Source organism: Vicugna pacos, unplaced genomic scaffold (assembly GCF_048564905.1).
Source record: "Vicugna pacos unplaced genomic scaffold, VicPac4 scaffold_103, whole genome shotgun sequence".
Taxonomy (NCBI): Eukaryota; Metazoa; Chordata; class Mammalia; order Artiodactyla; family Camelidae; genus Vicugna; species Vicugna pacos.
In genome coordinates this window covers 4,166,979-4,191,151 of record NW_027328783.1, presented here as the reverse complement: position 1 = coordinate 4,191,151, position 24,173 = coordinate 4,166,979, and the positions used below count along the sequence as shown (strand labels likewise).

At 51.3% G+C, this 24,173-nt stretch overlaps 4 long non-coding RNA genes across 5 annotated transcripts in view; 3 read left to right on the top strand and 1 right to left on the bottom strand.

Annotated features, from left to right (window-relative positions):
- Positions 1-1,865: 1,865 nt before the first annotated feature.
- The window catches only part of LOC140694758 (uncharacterized), a 92,693-nt gene continuing 70,385 nt past the window's right edge, over positions 1,866-24,173 (bottom strand). Inside the window, exon 2 of the long non-coding RNA XR_012070379.1 lies at positions 1,866-1,955. This is a non-coding gene — a long non-coding RNA (uncharacterized lncRNA). The remainder of the gene's footprint in view (positions 1,956-24,173) is intronic.
- On the top strand, positions 2,823-11,066 carry LOC140694739 (uncharacterized). Its single transcript, XR_012070354.1, has 4 exons — positions 2,823-3,078; positions 8,181-8,301; positions 8,567-8,765; positions 10,893-11,066. It is a non-coding gene; the product is annotated as an uncharacterized lncRNA (long non-coding RNA).
- Positions 11,068-19,022, top strand: LOC140694741 (uncharacterized). Of its 2 annotated transcripts, none has more exons than XR_012070356.1 (7): positions 11,068-11,267; positions 14,501-14,587; positions 14,922-15,081; positions 16,176-16,263; positions 17,994-18,122; positions 18,466-18,598; positions 18,992-19,022. It is a non-coding gene; the product is annotated as an uncharacterized lncRNA (long non-coding RNA). The 2 variants fall into 2 exon arrangements; XR_012070357.1 differs by having other exon boundaries at positions 11,099-11,277.
- LOC140694730 (uncharacterized) lies at positions 19,323-23,065 on the top strand. Its single transcript, XR_012070343.1, has 3 exons — positions 19,323-19,524; positions 21,286-21,395; positions 22,791-23,065. It is a non-coding gene; the product is annotated as an uncharacterized lncRNA (long non-coding RNA).

Here is a 24,173-nt window from a genome sequence, read left to right as displayed (position 1 = left end):
TTTTCTATTTCAGTAGTACCATGGAGACGGCAGTTTGGGCAGCTTTTTGTAGTGTCCTGGAGGCTTTCTCTCTCAGCTTCAGGGCGCCTCTGTTGAAAACCCTTCATAGCTGTCTGGCCTGCTGGAAAAGCACTCTGCCTGTTTTACCCTGAAGATGTGTTCTGTTTATAAACTCATCTCTACTCCTTGGAAAACAACTCAAGAAAAACTCGGTTGGTTTTCCACCAGCCATGGGCAGGGGTGAGGTAAACCGTGTTATTATTTCATAAAATAATAGTAATAATAGTAATAGTAATATTAGTAGTAGTTGTAGTAATAGTAATAATAATAATAATAATAATAATAATAATAATAATAATAATAATAATAATATTAATAGAAGTCTTAAAACAGGACAGAGCACATTGGAGAGAGTCAAAAAATGCTTTCTGGCTTAAATCAAAAGTGATGACTAGTGATTCCATGGCTGCTGTATTTGCTAAGCTAATTACTCCTTTGCTCCATTACACATTTGTTTTATCTGAAAAAGAAATACAAGGAAATGGTTTAAAAAAAACTCAGAGAACAAAAATACACAAGTGAAAGATGTTTTCCCTCATCCTCTGTTCTTTCAGCCCTCTCTGGAGATGCCTCTGTTTACTATCCTTTGGGTGCTTTTCCAGATATGCTTTCCACATTCCCACCTATGTATGTAAATTCCTTTAAAATTTTAGTTATTTTTAACTTAAAGGGGTTTAAATCCTCAAGTGGCATCTGGCCGGGTAATATAACAGAACAAATCTGACTCCATATTAGATTTGTTCCTTTGAATTTAACCCTATGCTCTGTCACCTAGGCTTCATCTTGCTTGTAAAACAATGTTGCCTAGAGCCTGAAATAAACAGGAGACCCTATTCTGAAGGCTCTGACCTTTAAGGATATTTAACACTTTTTCATTCATTAAAAGATAGCAAATTGCAGAATAGAAAATAACGTTTCTTTTGTTGGAGGTTTACAGGGATCTGACCCACGCAGATAGCTGCAAGAAGAAAGGATTCTAACAAGAAGGAATTCCTACACTAAGAAGTTTGCACTAACCAAGCACATAGGAAAGGAGCCTGAATTGTGACTTGGGGAGATGGTTTTCCAGGACATTAGTTTGCCATCTAGGTCTACAGAAACTTGCTATTCCATGCCCCAACATCTGGTCTCCCAACTTATTGGCCTGTCCTGCACTGAGGAGAATTAATTTTGACTTGGTAACACTCCTATCTACCTAGAAAGCTGGGCACTGGAGCTGAGTGTTATGGAAACAGGCCAGCCAAGACAAAAGCACCAATCGGAGTGTTGGAGTACTCAGAATTATTATGCCGGTGGGCTCAGAGGGGCTTCGGCTCCGAAGTTTTGAGTACCTCCAAGACGTGCACATGAGGTTTTAAAGGCTTAGTTACAAGTAAGGGGGGATTAGCCAATAAGGCTCAAAGAACAAAAAGCAAGGAATAAGTACACTGGAGCTTATCAATTTGTAATAGATCACATTACTGACACTTGTTGAGCTTGGAATTACGAGTTAGGTTGTTAGGCCAATAAACTGACACTAAACTTCAGATTTACGAGATAGCCCAGCAGAATTTAGATCAGTAAACTGACACTTATCACACTTAGATTTGTGACTTAGCTTGTTAGCCCAGCTGGACTTTTCCTTCACATGAGGACAGCTCTCCCACACCCAGGGAACTACTGTGAGCCCTTGATGTTTCCACTAGGGTGGGGTATGGTTTAACCAGGAGGGATGGGGACTATGCACCAACACTCAGGCAGTCTGCTCTGTCTGGGGCTCTGATCTTGTACCATCCCGCTCCCCGCCAGCCCAACACCTGGGACAGTGGAGCTAAGGCAGAGATCCTGCCTGCCTGTTTCCCAGCGTGTAAAAGGGGAATATGTGCTCTTCCCAAGGAAGTTCTGAGCGACAACACCTGCGGGTGCTTGGTTCTCAGAGCAACAGAAAACCCAGCTCCGCGTGGGGGCAACGGGTGTGATCTCCCTAGGGTTTCTGCAGAAGCATCGGACGGAGGGTTGGATCACGGTGGTAAAATTGAGCTGCGGGGCTTGAAGGGTAACAGAAGGGTACAGAGGCAGGTCTGCCGCCTAGGGGTGCCCCAGAGGTAAAGCTTTTTTTCTCCAACTCCGCTAAGACCCTCCCTTCTCCAGAGCCCTTCCTTCTCTCTGCTCATCCTGTCCATCTGTATCCCTCCAATTTTCCCGTCCTCTCCACCCGCTCCCATCTTCTCCCTCCCTCGCTGTCCCACCTTCTCTCACAGAACCCAGAGAGGATCGCTGGCCCTCCTGCGCATGCGCAGTCAGTGCCAAGTGGTCCGCTGGTTGGGAGCTCCATATCCGAGCCGGGGATCGGGCCCAAAGGCTTCTCAACTACGTCGCCCGGTAGGCCTTTGGTTCCTGCCTGGGGTCGGGGCCTCTGACTGTGGAAGTGCAAGGTGGGGGGCTCCTGGGAAAGGGGTCAGGCGGCTGCGGGAGGGCGGTCCGCCTGTCACAGACCCCAAGGGCGCTAGTCAGCCCGTGTTCAGATGAATTGCTCAGGCCAGACCCCTCTGCCAGCGCCACCTGCCCCGGCGTCCCGGCCACAGTGTCCAGGGCCTGGTGTGCACCTGCCATCTCTCACCCAGCCGGGATCCCCTCAGTCCGCGGCTGGCGTCCCCTTCCCCTCTCCCTCCCGCTAGTCCTCTCCTCCTGGGCTTCCTCTTCTCGTCCGGCGGCCCGTCCCCGCCCCTGGGTGGGCTGTGTCCCGGGCGGGCGGTGTCTGCGGACCCGGACGGGGGCGGGCGCCTGGGACTGGGGCTGGGGCTGTCCTCCGAGCGAGGCTGCAGCCCGCGTCCCCCTCCCCGCTTTCCCTGCCCCGCGACCCCGGGGCTGCCCTGCTCTCCCTTTCCCGCTCCCTGAGGACCAGCTCTGTGGCGTGGGCGCTGCTACCTGGGCTGAAAGCCTCCGGCTCTAACGCCCAGCTTCTCCTGGTGGAGTCGGGAAAAGGGAGCGTCACTGCTAAGCGAGGTTCTGTCTCCCCCCTCCATGTTTCTGCCTCAGGTAAGTACCTTGAACACTTTCAGGTGTTATGATGGCGGTGCTTGTTGATGTCACGTGTTTTTATAGTGAGAGGGATTGCAGTGGTGAAAGCAGGGCTTGGTTCTGTTAAAAATGTGCTGAAGGCATGAGGCTGTGACATCCTCCTTCCTTCCCTCTCCCAGGGTGAAAGGAGTGATCGTCGATTTTAAAAAGATAGTTACAGTCCCTAACTAGCCCAGCCCAGCTAGTGTGTGTTAACAGGAACAGCACCACCAGAGGCCTTGGAGACCCAGGGATATTGCAGTCCTAAAGTGCTCCTGGCATAGTTTGGCTTGTTTAGGTTTTTTGTTTTTCTTAAATTGTGGGACAGACTAGTGTATAAACTGAAAAATAATTGTCAAGAAATAATTTTCATAGGACAGTTTTATTGTGATATAGTTCACAAACCATGAATTCCATCCATTTAAATGGTACAATTCAGCAGCTTTTTGCATATTCACAGTGGTGCATCCATTATTATTCCAGAACGTTTTCATCACTTCAGAAAGAGCAGTGGAAATGAATGACCTATCCACCCCTCCCAAGTGGTGGTTCTAAAGAAATTTCTTGGCTATTCCTGACCATAAATTAACTTGTTATATTCCAAGAAAAATCTGGTAGGAATTCTAACCAGAATTGAAATGAATCTGTCTATCAAAACAGGAAGAATTTATAACTTTATGGCATAAACTTCTTCTACCCATGAATATATCTGGGACCCTATCTTTTCATCTGACCAGAGCCTGGCCCATGTGAAGTTCTCACTACTTTTTCGGCTTGTGAATGATGAGATTCTATACATCGTTAGTTGCAACTGTAGCCTTTCACAGAGGAGAAAAGTAACCTCAGTGAAGCAAGTGACTCTCTGATGGTCAGAAAGAGTAACAGCCAGTGCTGGAGTGATCCAGTGGACTTGGTGTTTGCAGCTAGATTTCTCGACCACCTACAGTTAAGGGGATTAGAGAGTTCTTTTATTTTTTCTTAATGGCGTTGCATTTATTTTTACTTATTTTTTAAAATTATTTTTTATTTAAGTGTAGTCAATTTACAATGTTATTTTCAAGTGTGCAGCAGAGATTCAGTTATAAACATATACATATGTATATATATATGTTTTAGATTGTTTTTAGTATAAATCACTACAAGAAATTGAATATAGTTCCCTGTGTTATATAGCAGGTCCTTGTCATTTATTTTATATTTACTAATTTGTATCTGTTAATCCCCCCTTTCCTGCCTGCTAAACACAGTTTGCATTCTATGTCCATGTGTCCATTACTAGGAGCACCGTTTTTCCTAGTAATATATGCTCTTTTGCTGCTTTCAGTTTCAGTAATTCCATCTTATCTGTGGGCGCTTTTCTTCTGGTGGCCTTAATGTGGTTTGCACACGTGGTAATAGAGATCTGTATTTGGGAGAACCCCAGGCCTCGTGTAGTCCCTGGTACAGAGTGCCCACTGAATTGATGCTTGAACTGGGAAAAAAGCACAGTAAATGTTGGAATTTCCACTATGGTTGAGAATTCTATAACCTCTTTTGACAAACTTAATATTGGCTGCACCCATTCTGGGTAATTTGGTGGAAATTCATGTTATGGTGGTGAAGAGACGGGGCCTTGTATGCTTCTTCTCTTTCTGTTTTCTAACACTCATTCTCCTGGGCCTTCCAGATCCTCCCCTAGAAGTGCCAGGTCTGGCTTGGTGCTGCACTGAGGCAATATTTGTTAATAAGGCCCTTTCCTCATCTCTTCTGAGCCTCCGGTTTTTCCTCTGCACAATGAGGGCTTAGACTAGATAACTACTTTTCAGTTTCTTTTAAAGCCATGTTTCCTTTGAGAAACAGAAAATGCAAATCTCTCCTCTCAAACCAACCCTTTAGATTTTGAAAAGTCCTCCAAGGAGTGACATAGCTCTTTGTGGAAAATGAATGTGATTGTGATTCCAGGTGACACAGAAAAGACTCTTCAGAGATTGATTGCAGGGAGAGGGCAGGAAAGGGGCAGTATGTCACACTTTCTAGTGTGAGCACTGGAGCAGGGGCTTGGACTTAAATACGGTGTCTGACGTGGCCTCTCTCTAATCTTGTAGAATGTGATAAACTTCTCTACCTCAGTTTCTTGATGTGTTAAGTTGGGGTGATAATATTTTAAGGCTTTTGTGAAACATTATGCACATAAGCCATTTGTGTATGGGTAGAAACAAGACCTGCTAGGGATTCAGGGATTTGTTTAAAAAAAAAATCTTGTCCATAGCACTCTGTCTGTGTGTATTTAGTAGTTCCTGAAGGGTGAGGGTGAGTCTAAAGTCCATCGTGGGACAGGTGGCCCATGGTTCTCTGTGCCCCTGAATGCCCCCTCCTCCCCAGTCCTCTTCCTCAGTCCAGGATGAAGTTCCCTAGTAGATTTACTCAGAGGTCTGTGAAAATGGCTATTCATTTTATTGTTTCACCAAGAAGGGCTGCCATCATGACCTCAGCCCTCCCCGGCCGCCACACCAACCCGGATCCCACCCCGGTCCATGTCCACTGGCCCCGCCAACGGCGCTGCCGTACGTTTACCGTCTGTGAGACGCCGCCCCAGAAAGGATGTCGGCCGCCGACTGACGCGGCCAGAACTAGTGGCCCGGCCAAGCAAGCCGCCATCCCCAGCAGCAAACACCGCCATGGCCCCGGGCAGCTGCACACTTCCGGAGCCCGCTGCCTGCCCCAGAAGCGCACGCCAGCCCGCGAGGAGCGCGGCGTCTTTATCCATGGCAACGCCGCGGGGCCCTCCCCTAGCGCTTGCGTCTGCGTCCTCCCGAGGCTAGACGTGCAAGGGCAGAACTTTCGGAGCCAATGGGAGCAAGGGCGCGGCCAGGACGGGGGTGGGGGGAGGCTTATGGGGCAGCTGGGCGGGGCCGGGGCGGGCGGGGCTGCGCGGAGGTCCTCAGCTGCAGGTGGCACCGGCCGGAGGCTGGGGCAATGCTGCCAACAGTGGGCGCGGCGGCGGGGCAGCGAGGCGGGGGCACCCTCACCTGTCTGTGTGCAGGGCTCAGCCTGGGCTCCGCGGCCTCCGCTTGCACCGGAAGTGGACCCAGGCTACCTGTGGGCAAGATAGAGGACTGAGCCCAGGCAGGCACGTCTGGCCAGGTAGGGCACCTGAAGTGCAGATCCGCCAGGCCGGCTGCCGGCCTTGAATACGCGCTGCTAGGCAGTTTCCAAGAAGATGGGATCTGTCCCAAGAGGGGAGGTAGGGCAGGGTGCCAGATGCCTGGTTGGGTGCGGTCTTACAGGAGAGCCACGTTGAGAGGGTGCAGAGCAGCCCCTGTGTTGGCGGGGCTAGGAATTTGGGGTATAGGGTGGGGATGATGTGTGCCATTCCCTGTGGTCTCCCAAAGAACTCGCACCCCCAAGCAAAGGACCCTGCTCCCTCCACCCTTCACTGCATCCCCTGCCTTCCCCAGCACCACCGCCCCTGCCCCCGGAGTGTCCCATGACCTCTCCCCACACCAGGCACCGTCCCTGTTACAGGTACTTATCTCCTGGTGGTTCCAGCCCAAGGGTGGGGGCTGTATCTGACCAGTTAGGATGCCTGGAGCCTTTGTATGAAACCTCAGACTATAATGCAGGCGTGCACAGAGGCCCCTCAAACAGGATTCCCTGCATTCCCTCCCCACCACGCACCCACAGCGCAGCTGCCACACCAGGCCAAGCCTGCTGGAGGACCGCTGTTCCCTCTCCACCTGTCCCTGATCAAGAGTGCACCGCCCACACTGCTGGGTATTTAGTGGGCCTTAGAAGAGCAGCTGGTATTTTCATGGACAAATATTTGCTCTTTTGGGAAGAGTTGAGTGCAAAGGGATGTAGGGTATGCCTTTTCTGTTGTCCTGGAACTGGTGACTAGGATGCAAACTTAAGTCAAAGCAGTTTTTAGAGAGAGCCGCAATATATCTTACCCAAAGATCACTGTTCCCCTACAAAGGCAACACCACCTAGCGGGTGGGGTCCTGGTCCCTCTTTCTGGAGGTTGGGCTTTGCACCCTCCAGCTGGGACAGAGCCCGAAACAGCTCTGAACACGCTCCAACAGGCTTTCCCAGCACAAACTGCCTTTATTTTGAATCTGGCTGAAGGAAGCAGCTGAGAAATCTGGGTAAATCTTCCTGGGTGTAACCATGCCTTTTGTGCTGAATGAAAGAGCGGCTCTCCACATGCTTACATCTTAGAACTGAATGTGTGTCGAAGCCTTCATGCATGTAGCATGTTGGGAACAGCGTTTCATGGTGAGGGGAACTCTATAACTTACATGTGTATGGGGAAGCCCTCACTCCAACAGGGTTTTCCTGCACAAACTGCCTTTATTTCGAAATTGGCTCTTGCTGAGAAATCTTGGTAAGTGTTCTTAAGTGTAGCCATGCCCATTATGCAGGATGAAAGAGCGGCTCTACACTTTTTCACATCTCAGAAATGAATGTGTGTTGAAGCCGTCATTCATGTAGCGTGTTGGGAACACAGAATTTAGTGGTGAGAACTATGTAAATTACATGTCTATGATGAAGCACTCTCTCGAGCCGGGTATTCCAGTGCATACTGCCTTTATTTCGAAACTGGCTTCTCAGAAGCCTGTGGTCTCCACTGCAGGTCTGTCTCCAAACCCAGGGCCAGCATGGTAACTCTGCTCCCCCTGTCTATTCTGGAAGTTCTAGGTGTCCTCCATGGCCCTTCCACCATTATGTTTTTGGAAAACCCCGCAGATGGAATGGGCCTGAGAACAGGAGAGCTGGATGCCAGAAGCCACTGCCCAGTGTGAGGCTCCTGGGAGGGGCATCTCCTCTCCGTGGGCTCTGATCTAACCTCCCCTCTCCTCCACCCCCACCCCTCTTCTCCTGCATTTCCTGATTGATCCCTGGATAATGGTCCATACCAGGAATGACCTGGGAGAGGTTTTATGAGTCTTTAAGTGGAAAAAAAAAAGAAATCTTTAGACAAGTTACTGAAAGTAACTTCCAGCTTTACCGGGAAAGACCTCATTCCAATGTTTAAGGCTAGTTGACAGGGTGTCAAATTGCTTAACCACTCACATCTGAGCAAGTGCTACCTCTCTCTCCAGCTCCCCGCAGCATCCACCTGTGGCAACTTGGCCAAAAGAAGGCAAGAAAGCTCTTTCCCCTCGCCAGCACCAGCGTGGCTTTGGAGTCAGTGGAGGCTGAGAGAAAGAGCCCCGCCCTGAGGTTTGAGGGGCCTCCAGCCACAGCCAGAGGAGCGGGGCTTTTCAGAGTGGCCCAGCAGGGAAACCAGGCAAGGCCACCTGGCCCAAGTCTTCCCTGCCCAGAGAGCCCCATGAACTGCTTTGGGCCACGCTCCCCGTTTGGGCCCCCTGCAAAAAGTTACCACGGGAGCCACACCTGAGAAGGCAGAAGGACAGCCCTTTAGCCTGGGGTCCCAGCAGGTGTGTCCTGTGAGACCTGTGGCCACATAAGTTCCTTGTCTCTCCAGGTCACTGAAGGGACTGTGCTGGGCATCTTGGTGGTCAGGGACATGGGAACACCTCTAAACTCTGAAGAAGGACAGAGAGACTCTTCCTGGAAGCAAGGATTCCAGGGAGACACCTTGCCCAGAACTGGGGGACTGTGTCCTGAGTAGACCCCTGGGAGGCAATGTGGGGCTGTGGGGTCCTCTTCTGAGAAGGGAGCAGGTGAGTTTTCCGGGGGTGGGGTCCTGCTTTGTCCAGACATGTCCTTGTGTAAGACTCATTTACAAACCCCTCCAAGTCCACCTAGGGGTGGCCCCAGAGGTGGGGGTAGAGGAGGAGAGTGAAGGGTGCAGACTTAGGGCCCCCTGAGCCACCCAGGGAGCCAAGGGTCAGTGGGAACATCTTGGGAGTCTAGTGCAGGGGTGGAGGACGAGCACTAAGAACATGCCAAGTCATGCAATAAAGTGACCCATGACCACGAGACACAGGTGGCCGTACACCAAAAGAGGCAGATAGAAATTTAGACCCAGGATCTGAGAACCTTGAGAGGGGCTGGAGGGTCCCAGGAACCCTCAGGAACAGCTCTTCTAGGGGCACAGACATCCCAATACACACATTTCTCATGGAAGCTTTTTGGGGTGCAGAGTGAGTTACCAGGATCCTGAACTTAGTATGGAATCCCACCCCCTTGTTCATCACGGTACCTGGCAATAAATTGCTGTCATTTGTCCCTGGACATGCACAGGGGAGCTGACTGCTGTGGGGGTCACTGCAGGACTAGAATCTTCTGGTGTCTGCTCTGTGACCACAGAAACCCAGGGGGATTTCTCAACGGGAGAACCTGGAGACCATGCCTGCAAGGACCACCCTCATGGGATGGCCAAGGAGCTCGTGGTACCCAGGTCACCAAGTGACGAAGTTGTGAGGTTGCCTGGGGTATCCTGGGGGCATGTAGATTTCTGAGGTCAGCACGTGGGCCCAGCACTGCTGGATGGTCTGCACAAAGAGGGGCCTGCCCTCCTGATGATGGCTCTTAACACCTGCAGGGAAACTGCTCCCAGGGCTCCTGGAGGTCCATATTGAGAGTGTCCTGCCAGCCTTGTGGGGTCACCTTCCCCTGATGCAGAAGCAGACCTCTCTCCCTTGAGGCCCAGGGGACACCTGGCTCAGGTGCCACCTGTGTGCCCTGGACACGCAGAGCCCCAGAGCTCTGGCACAGCCTGGGGTGTGGTGGTGTCCGGGCAAGAAAGGCCCTGGGAAGGGGGTCATTCAAGGGCAGAGGCCACTCTGCAGGGATGCTGGACCTGGCAGCAATGCACTGCTTCAGTACTCCCTTGGGTTGGGACTCCAACCTGTGGGATGGAAGGGCCACTCCTTCCTGCGGTGCAGTCGGGGGAACTAGATCCATCGTCAAGGTCAGCCCTGAAAATGGAGGCTGCGCTACCTCCATTCCTGGAAAGAAAATCAGTCCCCTCCAGTCCAGGTGATTCAGAAAGTCATTCAGCAATGTTCGGGGCCCCCACTTTAGGCTTTGAATTAGAGCTGAGCGGCTTAGGAGGCCAGATCCCTGTCCGTGGCTCCAGGAGCAGGCTTTCTGCTGGGGGACAGGATCCTCACAAACACCTGTGTCTTTGTGGGACACTCCCCTCTGACAAGCTGGGAGGCAGGGTGCAGTTGTGGGAAATCGTGTTTACATGAGCAGAGGGCCACCATGTGGTGGGGGCACAGGAGACTGTGAGAATGAGACCCACAGCCTTTCTGGAATCAAAAAACTGGCAAATGTGAAAAAGTGCATAATTTGTTTTATTGAACAGGCTGCTTATGTACGTTTGGAGGACCAGGTTCAAGGACTCAGCATCCCTCCAGGACAATAGCCTCAAGAGAAGAACAGACAGAGCAGGAGGAGATCTGGGGTTTCTCCCAGGAATGAGGAGGAACAGGGATTTCTGCAGATTTGCAAGGAGTCCCCGACCACTGAGCATGGGGTTACAGCCCCACGAGCCCCTGTCATGTTTGGCTTGGGCTCTGGTTCTGGCCTGCTCATGTATTCTTCCAGCAGAGTTCCAGAAACTCAGAGGGTGGAATTAGAGGGGCTGCGTTTGGAACCTAGTGAGGAGTTGGAGGGTCCTTTATATTGAGTCCCTTCATCCTAATCACCGTAGCTGAAGCCCAACACCCCCCAGGCCCCCATGGTTGCCGTGGAGGGAGAACAAGCCTGGCAGGCGACCTAGGGGTCCCACTACTGTGTCCTTCCCTTGTCTTCGTTCCCTTTCACCCCGGAAGGTGTGATTGTCTCGTGTCATGGTGGCCTCCACAATGTCCCTCCCAGTAATCTCTCTTCTCCATCAGGTGGGGTTCCCAACCCCGCTCAGCCTTCTCTGCATGGATGCTGAAGGACCAGGCCCACCTGAAGTTCTGAGCTCGAGCACTAAGGTGGAAACAAAGAAACCAATGGAAAAAAGAAGCGAGTGATTGTGGCAAAGCTCCCCACCACAGAGAAGCTGCCCTGAGTGGAAGGGAGAGTGTGGGCATGCCCGTTTGTTTCCTATCTCCCAGTGCTCTTAGCTTTCTTATTGCCTACCTGCATGGTTACAACAAAATGATCTGCAAAACTGAAAATATTTACTCTCTCGCTTTTACAGAAAAGGCTGGCCAGCCTCTGGTCCGGTACCAGGCAAGAGATTGGAGTTCCTTTCCAGTTTGGAAACATCTTGGCAGGCCCAGGTTTGCAAAGGTCTTTAAGAGTAGTTACGGAGTTTTGCTTTTAAACTTTTTTACGGCTGTATATACTTGTGAGATGTGGTTGTGATGTATAATTCTGAGTCGGGATTTTCTCAAACTGTTTCTCACTTCTTATACCAGACATTCCTAAATTCCAAGTGGAACTGCATATTAAGGAAGCCATGGAATTTAGCAAAAGGATACAGATCTCATTTCCTTTTAAGCATCGATGTACCTCCATCATGGCAGTATTTGTTATGTGTTATTGATAGGGGAACTGAGTAGTAAACAGATTAATAGAAAATAGGGGATTTTAGGTACACATGTTCATCTTTTCAACATTGTTTGTAATATTTGCAGTTTAAGATGACCATTCCTGAGAAACAGGCAGCCTCTTAGAATGAAATAGCATTTCCTCTGAACCATAATTAATTTTTATTTTGTAGACAGCAGGAAGGGTAATAACACGTCACACATTTGGGGACGTCAAAGAGAAAATGTAACTTTCTGGGAGCGCACTCCCCCGCCCCCCCTGCCCTTTTTACTGTCCCATTCTCCCTGGAAGGCTCTTTCTTATCTTCTGCTCATGGCTCCAGTAACTCTTTCTTCCTCCTTGTTCCTCAGCTGGTAAGGTTAGTTTTCTACTTTGAACAAGCAAACAAGCCAACAGAAGAGAAATTTCACAAGCAACTCCCAGCACATCCGCTCGCCTTCTGATGTCTGTGACCTCACTCTCTGTGCCCCACCGCTTATTAAAAGTGGCATCGAAAGCCAGTTCCTCCAAAAGTCCCCGAGGCCCCATCCCTCCCATCTTCTCTGGGTTGTCACTCCCAAAACCATCCTCTCTTTCACTGCCTCATCTATTTTGTTCTCCTGCTAGTTGGCACCATCAGTATATAAACGTCCATCCTCTTAAACCAACAGCACTCCTTGACCCTAATTCACCCCCACCAATTGCCACCCTGTGTCTTTGCAGCAAATCTTTAAGGAGTTGTTTAAACTCACTGTCTGCATCTTCTCTTGAGCCATCCCCTTTTACACCCATTCTGGCTTTTCGCCTGATCCCTCGCTCTATGGAAACTGCCCTGTCAAGGCCATCAGTGACCCCATGTTGCTAAATATAGTGGTCAATTTTGACTCCTCATCATGCTTGGCCCCTCGGCAGCATTTGACCCAGCTCTTCCATCCCTCCTACCCCGTGTTCCTGCTTCACTCAACCTCCAGCCCATCTCTCTGTCTGTTTCTGCTTTTGGCCTGCTGGCTGGTCCTTTGCCAATGTCTCCTGTTTTTTCCAAACATATACTGTGGGTGTTCCCCAGGGTGGGTTCCTGGGCCTCTCCTCTCTCTCTCTGCTATTCCTTTGGTGGAAGCAACCCAGCCTTGGAAATTGGCATGCCATCAATTTCTCGATTTCTCCAAAATTCCCTGATTTCCCCTTTCCATCTGAGCCTTTATCCCTGAGACTCACATCACATTCTTTTCCTTTCATTCATCTTGCTTTCACATTCATACATATGTTCTACTATGAAATTACTTTTCCAAATTTTGAATCAGTACATATATATCATGTAAAATGCTCAAATATGTATTATTCCCACTAAGATGCTAATTCTACCTTAGAACATTTCTGCACTTCTGTATTTATGTGAATAAAGCGAATAGTATTTCTACAAGCCTCATAGTTAAACACTGTTAGTTTGGGGCTATTATGTAACATGAAATAATGGTACATCAACATAGTCGTTTTTCATTTATTTTTATGTAACACCGAGATGAGGTTTTTGCCCTGAAGACTGGTTTTATTGAAATTTTACCTACGTTACGGACAGTCAGTTTATGTGAAAGCCCTCATTTCTCCCCTTTTTGATATATGCTCCATTTGGCTATATATAACATATAACTTGGCATGAAACAAAATTCCCAAATCATTCACATAATACAATTAATATGTTTAATTATATTTTTTAAATGTTAAAAAGAAAAAGAAAACAGATTCCTCTACCTATTAGGCACTTCTGTGGCAATATGTAACACACCCCTCAACCATGACATTGAAGAACTGAGCTGATACCAGCCCCTTTCCACCTGCTCAGCCCCACCTTTTCCCATCCCCTTTCCCATCCGGAGAGGACATCCCTCCCATTGTCCAGGCCCAGATGTTGGAACCATGTCCTTTCTCTCTCTTTCTTTTACACTCACAGACAGCAAATCCAGCTTGTTAGAAAATTCTGGATATTCTGTCTTAATTAAATACCTGCTCTCTGCTCCCCGCCCTCCTAAGAGCCACCTTCAGCCTTTCCTGGATACCAATAGCCTTCTGTTTCCATCTTTGCTTTCCTGCAATCTCTCATCCACACAGAGTCAGAGGGAGCCTGTAAAAACATACATTGGGGGTGGTGGGTGTTGCTCAGTGGTAGGGCGCATGCTTAGCATGCTTGAGATCCTGGGTTCAATCACCAGCACATTCATTAAAATAAATAAATTACTTCCCCCCAAAAAACACAAACACAAAAGCATAAGTTGGACTACATCACCCCTCCCCTCAAAACTCACTAAACGGGTCACCATGTCATTAGGAGCCAAAGTCGTCACAAAGGCCTCAGGACCCGGCGTGCTCTGCCTCTCTGCCCACACTCTCCCCCTCACTCTGGGGGCCTCTGGCTCCGGCTCTTCCTTCTTCCTCCGGATCTATTCTGCTTCAAGTTCATTACTCCGTGAGATCTGCCAGGATTGCCTTATTCTCTCCTGCCTGCCTCCCACCCCACCGCCATCACCCGAGTTTGCTCATATCACTCTTTTTTAAAAATTTATCCAAACTCTTGCTACCCCAACATGCTGCCTGTTTCCTCTGCTAAAATTCTGAGCCCCCAGTGATGGGGAGTCATGTCTATTTTGTTGACTGATAAAGCCCGAGAGCCTTGGGAACGGTCTAGTTAGGAGATTCCCGTATGTAGTAGGAGCTTATACACATTTGCTGAATGAATGTAGATGCCCTGGTCCAATCCGATGGAGCACTTCTGTGACGTGCTCAAAGAATAACTCTCCTTTCCACCTGAGAGGGGGTGACAACTTCCCTGGTGATTAAAGGCAAGAATTTTTTGCTTTATGCTGTTAACCTTAGGCGGGGAGACTGGGGGATCTTCATATATATTTTTAAATTTGGTTCACTCTGCAGTTGGTCTTTGGTCTCTGTATAATTTTGAGAAACTCTTTATGAGTGATCATTCTTTGATCAGATTGAACAGGTTCCAGGGGGAAGGACCAAGCCTGTCCCATCAGCCATTCTATGTGTCTTGTCCTGGGACCCAGTGGATGCTCAGCATGTAAGTGAACCGACAGGAGTGAGTGAAGAGATGGGAGCATCTCATTATTGTGGCGGATCTCTGTCCAATGCCTTGAGATTTGGGGAAGGGTTTACGAGTGCAGAAGGGAGAGGTCAGGTCCTCTGTGCTTTTCCTGAGTGCCCTGGCCTTACCCATTCCCCCAGCCCCCTCTGGGCAGCCAAGCCAAGGAGCTGGGCCACCAGGGGTTGTGCTGATCAATAATCCACCTTCACCCCAATTCCGGGGGTAGGTACACATGGTTGTAGACACTGGAGTCAGGTCCTTGGAGGAATTCCTCACCGAACTATGTTTTGGACCTTTTATTTTTCTCTAGAACCTCCAGCTGAAGAAGATTGTTTTAGACACATGAAAGTTGAGGACACCTTCTGTCCCCTCGCAACCCAGGCGGGGCTGGGAGTCTGCTGTTTCTATAGCCGGTGGGCTCGTGTTGATTTGGGCATCCCTGTGCCTGAATTCCTGCAGTACACTCGGTGGTAAGGTTGGGGGTGCCTGGCAGGGAGGGAAGCGGGTTGGGAGACTGTACAGCTGGGCTGATGTTAAGCTGGGGTGAGCGGGAGCTTGCTGATGCATGGCATCTCGGGGCAGGGAACTCTCCACACTCAAGAGGGGTTCCCACTCCCGCAGGGTCCCTTTGATCAGGGTGCTGGGCTGTCAGGGGACCACAGGGGTCCCAGTGAGGATTAGGGTGCCTTCAGGCAATGGGAAGTGTGGGGTCCAGTGGCAATTGAATTAACTGTGCCCCCAAACCCAGCCCCCACCTCTTTCAGCCTGTTTCCTAATCTGCAAAACTGGAATGTTATTAAACATCTCACGGGGTCATTGATGGGCTGGGACAGACTAGACAGTCAGGAGCTGGAATTCCTCTGTCCCCTGATTGTTTGCCTTCTTTCTGACTATTTGCTCTCACAAGCTCAGTCTCTCTGTCTCTCGCTCTTTCACTTCTAAGTGTCTCTCATGCTCTGGTTTCATTTGATTTCCAACCACCGCCCCTCCCCTCCGCCAAACTCCAGATGAGTGAACTTGATTTCTATGTGTCAGTTCCAAATTCCCAGGAAAGATGCTCTGTCACCGTCTGGATCTGCTGTCCAACCCATGAGTTGTGGCCAGAGGAGCGAGTCCTTCTGGGACCAGCAGAGGGTCTCTGCCGAGCCCCCAGCCACCACTGTGGGAGCACATAGCTCTCCGTGGAGGAAGTACTGGCTGTGACCTTGTGTCACTAAGTGTGAATTTATGTCTTCTCTTGAACCACCTTCATCCTCCTAAACAAAGATGAAAATTAAACACTCCCGGGATTTGTGTCATGGAACACTCAGGGTGGGGGCTAATGGGGCTGGAATTTCTGCTGTATTTAAGGGGCTACACTGAATCCCCAACGAGAGCCTACAAAGGGAACAGCACCGGCCCCACCCGGCACTTAGGGCGCTGAGTCTGCGTGACGGTGAGCCAGGCTTCTGACCACAGCTCAGGGGTCTGGTCTGACCAATTAGCCTTTGAAACCAACCAGCTTTGGATTCCTCAATCCCACCCTGAGGTTTTACCTGAACCATCAGCTTCTGTATCTCTGAAGACAGATGCTGAGGACCCTTCACGTAAGCCGTTCGCACAGCCCTGTTCAGGCCTTTGTGCTGCACGGTCTGCCCGGCGAGCTGACCGAGGTTGGTATTTTACTGATGTTAGAAGTAGTCTGGTTTCCCGATGTACTGTTTCACTGAACAAGCAACAGAAGCCACTTCTCGCTGATAAAAGCAGAAAAGGGGCATAATGAAAAGATACTGGGAGGGTGTGTGGAGTGGCCAGGACCGGAGCCAACCCAGGAGCTGTAGGAGGTGTTAGGGAGCCCCAGGCACCAGGCTGGGAGGGGTGCTACCGGGCCCCCTGCCACCCCAGAAGGGACCCCCCTCCACCCGACCCTCCACCTCACTCACTGCAGGTTCATGTCCCGGCAGGGCCAGGTCACACTGAAGCCACCAGCACACACCTCAGTTGGGGAGCTGGCCCCGTCTGAGCTGCGGGCGTGCCTGGTGTGGGGAGAGGCCCAGTTAGAGGAAGGCAGTTCCCCTACTGTTCCGAGTTAAGGTGCAAGTCAGTGCCCATCACTCAGGAGAGCCAGGCTGGACGGACCTCATTGTGGTGACTAGGCTGTCTGAGTTCACTTATTACTTTCTACGTTTGAAGGCCCTGGAGGGAGAAAAAGTGAAGGTTCTAGTACTTATTTTGTGTTTCCTACGTACCAGGTGTGGTAAACAAGCCACTTCAGACAAGGCCCGGAGCAACCACGTAAATAGGCCATGGAGCAAGTCGTGCAGTCAGGCCTCTGTGGTCCCGAAACCCGTGTCCCCATCGGCTCCATAGTTACCAGTGGAAACTAGGGGGATTTATAGGACTGTGTGCTCCTGTGAGGGCTGGGATATGTGTGTTTAAGTCCACATCTTCAGAAACTCGGCTAGAACCACAGCCACTGATTGCACGGTGGCAGAGGAAGGGAGGATTCCAGCCTCTGGTCCAGCTCGTGTGGAGCTCAGAAGTTCTTCCTCCTGTCCTGAAAATAACACCAAATCTGAGGGAGCTGCAAACCCACTGCTCTTCTTAGATCCCAGAAGACTGAGGGGGAAAGCTGTTTCCAACCCAGAGAGGTTGCAAAGGGAACAGCGGGCAGGCTTGGAGAGTCACAGCTCCCAAGGTAGAACCTGCTTTTGTAAGAACCCCGGGGGCAGGCAGATTTAACAGGTCCCTGAGGCCAGCAGGAGGCTCAGTGTGGGGAAATCAGAGTGTGACTACTCCAGGGGGCCAGTCAGAGGGGCCCCATGCTCTTTTTCATGTATTTTACATCCAGGACCGTGTCCTGTTCTCAGAATGAAGGTCAGAGGATAACTCCTCATGCTTCCTGCCTGGAGAGGAGAAAATAACTGTATTGAAATACACCCAGAACATTCTGTTTCATTGGGGGAAGTTGTTTTTTGTTTGTTTTTTTAATGAGAAATTATTTTACCAGAGCCTAACCAACCTGGGAGAAGGGAAATCCCTTCTGTGTCACCCAAATTGGGGTGGGGGGAAAGAGACACACTTGCGGAGGTCACAGCTCAGGGCACAGGCTCAATGAGAACTAATCACAGGACTGCAGATGCCCTGCTCTGTCCCGCTCCCCCAACACCTTACCTCCATGTCAGTAGGGCCCGTGTGTAATAACAGGAATAATACTAACAGAAGTAAATGTCTCAGGAGTGTCTAGGGAAAACCCAAAGACAGCGGGGAGATGAAAACAAGGACACACAGGCTGTTTTAGCCTCTCACACCAATAGCTGTAGCAAACTACACACAGCCCAGCCCCAGTAGATAAACAGACAACCTCACAGAAGAAATTATTTATTTTGGTTCTCTTACCCAGTGCATTCCATGGTGCATCCTCACCTAGAATTGAGTGGAAGCAAGTCCATCTCAGAAGGGACATAACTGAAGAGGGATGGCTTCCCAGACTCTGAGGGGCAGAGAGAGCACCAGCCTGGTTTAGAGAAAGGTGAGGGGTGGGGTAGGGTGTGGGCTGCCTTCTTCCCCATATAAGGAACCTTCCTGAGGCCAGCACAGTAGGAGGGAGGGCCATGGGGTGGAAGCAGCCAGACTTCATCCTGAGAACTGTTGGGATGCCTCAAAGGGACCATTCAGGTGCCCAAACTGGGCCCTGATTGAGGGAGCCAGTCGGTCTGACTCAGAGCCCAGGACTGAGGTGGGCTCACAGCAGGCCGGTATTACTTGGCCGGATCCATTTCACTTCTCCGAAGCCCTGTGTAAAACATGAAGCGTGGACGGCCTGGTGAGCACAGCTCTGCCCTCAAGACCGGTTTCAACTCCTCTCTTCCCAGAGAACAGCATCTCTGAACCCGTCCTGGGTGACCTCACAGAGATCACCCTAGTGGCCCAGGCTAGTGACCGGGAACATGTACCTTCCTGCAGGCAACCCCTGACGTCCACTGATGCATCATATACTGGCAAAGAGTGAGTCACTGTGCATTGGTCTAACAGCAGAGACTCTGCCAAAGGCCCAAGAGGTGGTGTGTGGGACATGCAGGGGTGCAGGAGTGTAAGCAGCACAAAAGTGTAACTGGTGACAGGGGTGCAGGGGCTGTGGAGGGCGCAGGCATTTCAGGGGATGTGGGGGTGGAGGGATGCAGAATTGCAGAGAGTAGCAGGGGTGCAGAGGTGCAGGGAGTGTAGGGATGCAGGGAGGTGCTCAGGGACCTGGCCAGGATAAGAAGGCAAGTGCACATCCTTGCAGTCAGCCTGACCCCGGTAGGCTATTGCAATGCTTTTGGGCGGCGGCGGCGGCGGCGGCGGTGGCGGTTGGGAGGCTGCCCGGGCAAGCCGATCGATTTCTTCTCTTCCCTGCAGCCTGGCCTGGGGTGGGGCTTGGCCGCCGGAGATTCGGAGATTCGCCAGATGTTGCACTCCAGGTAAGCTTGCTCCTGGGAGGTGGGGCGGTTAGGTCAGAGGGCGGTGGCAGCGGCAGAGGGGCGGAGCGGGTCTACCCCTGGTGAACGGGTGGAATAGCTGCCTTGTCCCGGCTGCTGGGCCTGGTAGCGGCCTCTTCTTCCCCAGGTCGCCGGACACTCCTGTCCCACTCAGCTAGCTGAGTGCGGAGTGGGGGCGGGGCCGTTAAGGTGCGGGACCCACGGGGGGAGGGAGGCTGCCGCGGGGGAGCCGATCAATTCGCTCCGCTCTCCCCGGAGGCGGAGCCAGGGGCGGCTTCTGCTGCCCTAGAGGCGGGACGCGGGTCTCCAGATGAACTTGCTCCTGGGAGGCGGCGGCGGAGGCGGCAGGGGCAGGGGATGTGTTCCAGGGAGTTGCTCCATTTCTTCTCTCCCCCACGGCCTGGCTTGGGGGCGACGTCTGCCGCCGGAGATTTGCCTGAGGTCCGACTCCAGGTGAGCTTGCTCCTGGGAGATGGGTGCGGTGCGGTCAGGGGGCTGGTAAGGTGGTGGCTGCAGGCATAGGGAGGCTGCCCCGGAGGAGATTGTGGATTAGCTCCATGTCTGCACCGCGTGGCCTGAAGGCGGCCTCTGCTGCTCCAGGTCCCGGGACACCCCTGTCCCACTTTGCCTGCTGGGGGCGGGAGGCAGGGTAGTCAGGGTGCAGGGGTGGCGGTGGTCGGGGGCCTGCAGCGGGGGAGCGGCCCATTTGCTCCCATCTTCCCCGCGTCTTGTCCTGGGGGCGGTCGCTGTTGCCCTGTGTTATGAGACGCGTGTATCCTAGTCGGCCTGACCCCGGGAGTTGGACTTGGTACTTTGGGGGTGGTGGCAGCAGCAGCAGGTTTTCCCATGGAACTTGTCCATTTGCTCCCACTTCCCCCCATGGTTTGCCCTGGGGGCGGTCCCTGTTGTCCCAAGTTCGTCGGACGTCCATCTCCAGGTCAGCCTGCTCCCTAGAGAAGGCCACTGTGAGGTCATGGGCAAGAGTGGTGGCTGCTGCGGGGGTAGGGGCTGCCTTGGGGAGCTGGTGGATTGGCTCCCGTCTCCCCGATGGCCTGGTGTGGGAGTGGCCTCTCCTGCCCCAGGTCACCAGACGCACCTGTCCCACTCAGCCTGCTGGGGGAGGGGCGCCCTGGGCGGTGCCTTTAAGGTGCGGGGGTGGCGATGGCGGGGGTAGAAGACCTGCAGCGCGGAGCCTGTCAATTTGCTCTCCTCTTCCCCGTGACCTATCCGCGTCCTCTGCTGCCCAAGAAGCCGGATGCCCGTCTCCAGGTCAGCTTGCTCCTGGGAGACGGGCCCGATGTGGTCGAGGGGCAGGCAGTTGCGACGGCCGGCTGCCCCGCCTAATGGGGCCACTTCTTCTCCTCTCCCCTGACCTGGCCTGGGGACGTCCTCTCTGGCGCAAGATTCGCCTGACACCCCACACCTGGTCTGATTGCTCCTGGAAGGTGGGCGCGGTGAGATCAGGAGGTGGAGAGGACAGGGGCTGCCCCTGGAGAGCTGGAGGATAAGCTCCAATCTCTCTGCAGGCCTGACGTGGGGGCGGCCTCTGCTGCCCCTCGTTCCCAGGTCACACTTCTTCGGGTCATATTTCCCCGGGGTTGCGGTAGGGTGCGGGGGCGTCGGGGTGTTGGCGGGGGTATGGAGCCTGCCGCTCGGGAGCTGGGGGTTTAGCTCCCATCTTTTCCGCAGATTGGCCTGAGGGCAGCCTCTGTTGCTCCAGGTCGCAAAGCAATTTCTCTGACAGCTTAGCCACCGGAGGTGGGCAGGATGGGCTGAGAGGGCTGAGGCAGCCGCCAAGGCAGCGACGGAGGGGGCTGTCCCTGGCCAGCTGGTCAATTTGTTCCCATCTCAACCTTTGCTGCCGCAGTTTCGCAGAACGCCCTTCTCCAGTTTATTCTTCTCCAGGGAGGTGGGCGCAGTGCATGCAGCCCGAGGTCTGGGCTCTCCCTTGGGAGGGGCAGAACTCTCTTGTTCTCCTTTGTCTTTATTCTTCAGCGAAGTGGTTACTGGACGCAATTCTTAATTCTGAGAAAGTGTAGCCTGTGTTATGGAAGAGCTGCTGGACAGTGAGGTTTCTGGGTGGATTTTCACATCAGCTGATGCCCCAGGCAGGCAGGAAAGCTATTACTCAGAGCTTCTTAGTCTGGGGTTGGGGATGGCCCCGCCATCCTCACCATGCTTTTTAAAAATGTGTTACTCCCCTCTTTTTCCTAGGTGACATTTTAGGTTATTGGGTCTCAGATTGCTGACACACTCATCCCTGTTCTCAGACATCTTTTAAACTTGGGTGAAGTGATAAGTAGGGGAAGATGATTTACTGAAAGGTAAGAATACTTAAATTCGCATTAAAGCTACATTCTGTCAAGCTTTCTAAAATGATTTTCCTCTGATTCTAAATCCACGACCTAGTGAATGTTGTACTCCTGTGTAAATTATTGATCTTCACATCACATTTGTTGAGTGGTCAACGAGATTTGTTAATTAGATTATTCCTGAAAGGAAAAGTTCAGGCTTTTCAGAATTCCTTGTCTGATGTCACCCAGGCAGTCACAGTAGAAGACAGAGCTGATATAAAAATCCCTCAGCTGCCTGAACTGCAAAGCTTCTGGGATTACTGATCCCTGAAATGCAGGTGACTCTTGATGATAATCTGGGGGATGGTTTAAATGATCAGATTCTTCCAGTCCTATAAATGGGTTCCGTGGCCCCAGCCCCGGGAGAACTGGACATAAGGGCCATATCGTGTGTGGTGGGATGGGAAGGCAAGGTGTAAGAGCTGGAAACACTGAGATTCCACACTCGCTAAACACAGACTCCAGAGCCTAATTGTTGTCAGGTTCTGTTCTGGATTTGAGAGTGTGTTCATACATGATTCTTGCCCTTCTGGAGTCACTGCCTGGGTGGAAGTAACCTTTACATAGATCTGTGGAGGATGACATTTAAGTAGATGGGCTGTTATGGTTCTCAATGTGCCCAGGCTTGCTCTTCCAGGCACTCGTGGGACTAACGCGAGTCATGTTATTCACTCATTCACTGATTTATTACCCTTGAATTGATCACTCGTCCCACAGTAAGTGAAACAAGGTAACAGGAAGCTGAGTTTTGTCCCCTCTCCTATCACTGATTGTTTTTCAGTCGGGCGCCCTGCGTATGCATTGTGAAACGGTGGTATTTCGTGCCCAATGGGGCAGCACTGTCAGTTCTGAGAATCAGGGGAGACACATGGGTAGGACAGCACCCTGACACACATGGCACCCCCCATCCCGTGAGACAGAATTGTCGATGCTCAGGTGACCCGATGTAGACTGCGGTGCTAAACCTGAGCATGTTTAGTTATCCTGGTGGCTATGAAAATACAGACTACCAGTCGCTACCTCTGGAGACTCTGAGGGTGTGCACCCCAGGATTCTGCATTTTAAGAAGCACTTTAACGAATCCTGATGAAGAGATCTGAGTGTCCCACGGAGAAACACTGGTGTGCGAGGCACCAATATTGAGGATTCTCAGGGAACGATGTCTTTTTAGGATGGTCCATGAGCCCTCACTTTAGACTTTTGCCTTGGGTTTAATTGTATGTGTTCAGAAGTGATGTCTTTCAATTCCAGTGCATGTCAGCATGCTCTGTGCAGGGATTTACTCTCAGTAGATGGCAAAAACTATGATTCTTCAGGTCACCGCGCTACACTGTGAACGATATTTTATTTTGGTTTTCTTTGTAGCAATGCAGAGTCTCCCGAGAAGAGATTTAGACTCAACAGCTTTGTGTCAGACTTTGGAAGACCGCTGCTGCCCAAGGTGTTCTCTGGCAGTGCAATGACGAATCTAGGTCCCTCTTTCACTGCTACATCAATGAAGTGGACCACTTGGACAAGGCCAAAGCTGGTATCCCTACCATAGCCCTTTACAGTGTTATTCGGCTCCAGGAAGCCATCAGATGCAGCAGGTGGCCAGAGGAGGAGCCGAACAGACTCATGAAATGTGACATCCCCAACTTTATCAACACGGACCAGAACTCTGCCTTTGTGGAAGATGATTTCCTGATTTTGTAACTACCGATTGTTCTAGAAAATAAGCCAGTTGCCCAGAACTCACACAAAGACTTGAATTGAGAAACGTGCTTTCTCAGGTATCTTTCTGAAGATGTGAAGTCTGTCTTTGTATGGAAGGACGTCCCCTTTCACAAAACTGAATGTGTTTGTGTCTGAGAGAGGGAAATGGAGACAGAAAGACGAAGAAGCAGAAGAGAGCCCCCTCAGAAGAGATCTAGTTAAGGTGAGTTTTTGTGCCTTTAAAAAACATTTGGGGTTTTAGGGGGAACAAAGTATTTACACTGTCTTATTCTCCTCATTGGAAACCTTGGCCCCGTCGTCAGAGTCAGCGGCCTTGAACGGGGGTTGCACGCTGCGTTTCATCTGGCACAGCCACTTCCACGCTCTGCCTTTAGCACGTTGCTTTGCCTGTCAGGGTTGCCACCCTTTTAACTGTAAGGTGAGGAGTCTGGAGTAGATGATCCACCCCAGCTCTGCTGTTTTGCAAATTTCTGATTTCGTATTCGGATGAGTCTGGGATACACCCAGAGCAGTATAAACCAGGCCCTACCTCCTGCCTATTGCTGGGGCATCCCTCAGGTCTGTGCCTTCTACTCAACCCTTTACTGAGCCCAGCTTTTGTCAGGAGCCCAAGTGCCTACCCGGATGGCAGGGGACTTGTCTTTCGTGGTCACGGTGGCCAAGAATTCTATTGGTGTGCTGAAACAACTCTTCTGAGATCCTCCACCCACCCCTGCTCAAACCTAATGACAGCACTACGGTTCCTTTCCTAGGAGGAGGATCAATCCATGGTGCATTTGATGACAATCCTGTCCCCAGGGATGCACGGAAGTTTATCAGCTGATTGAGGGGAGGTGCCTCTGTGTCCCTGTATCTCTGTCTGCTCACAGTTCGCTGCCACCGGCTACTGAACAAGAAAAGTGCTATTCACCATGTTGTGTGTTTTCCAAATGTGTAGGTGATGGTCTTGTGGCTCGTGCGTGGGCTTTGATTTGGGATGGTGAAGGGCTTATAAATACCTCATCAACATGTATTCGAGGTGGCCTGGTGCCA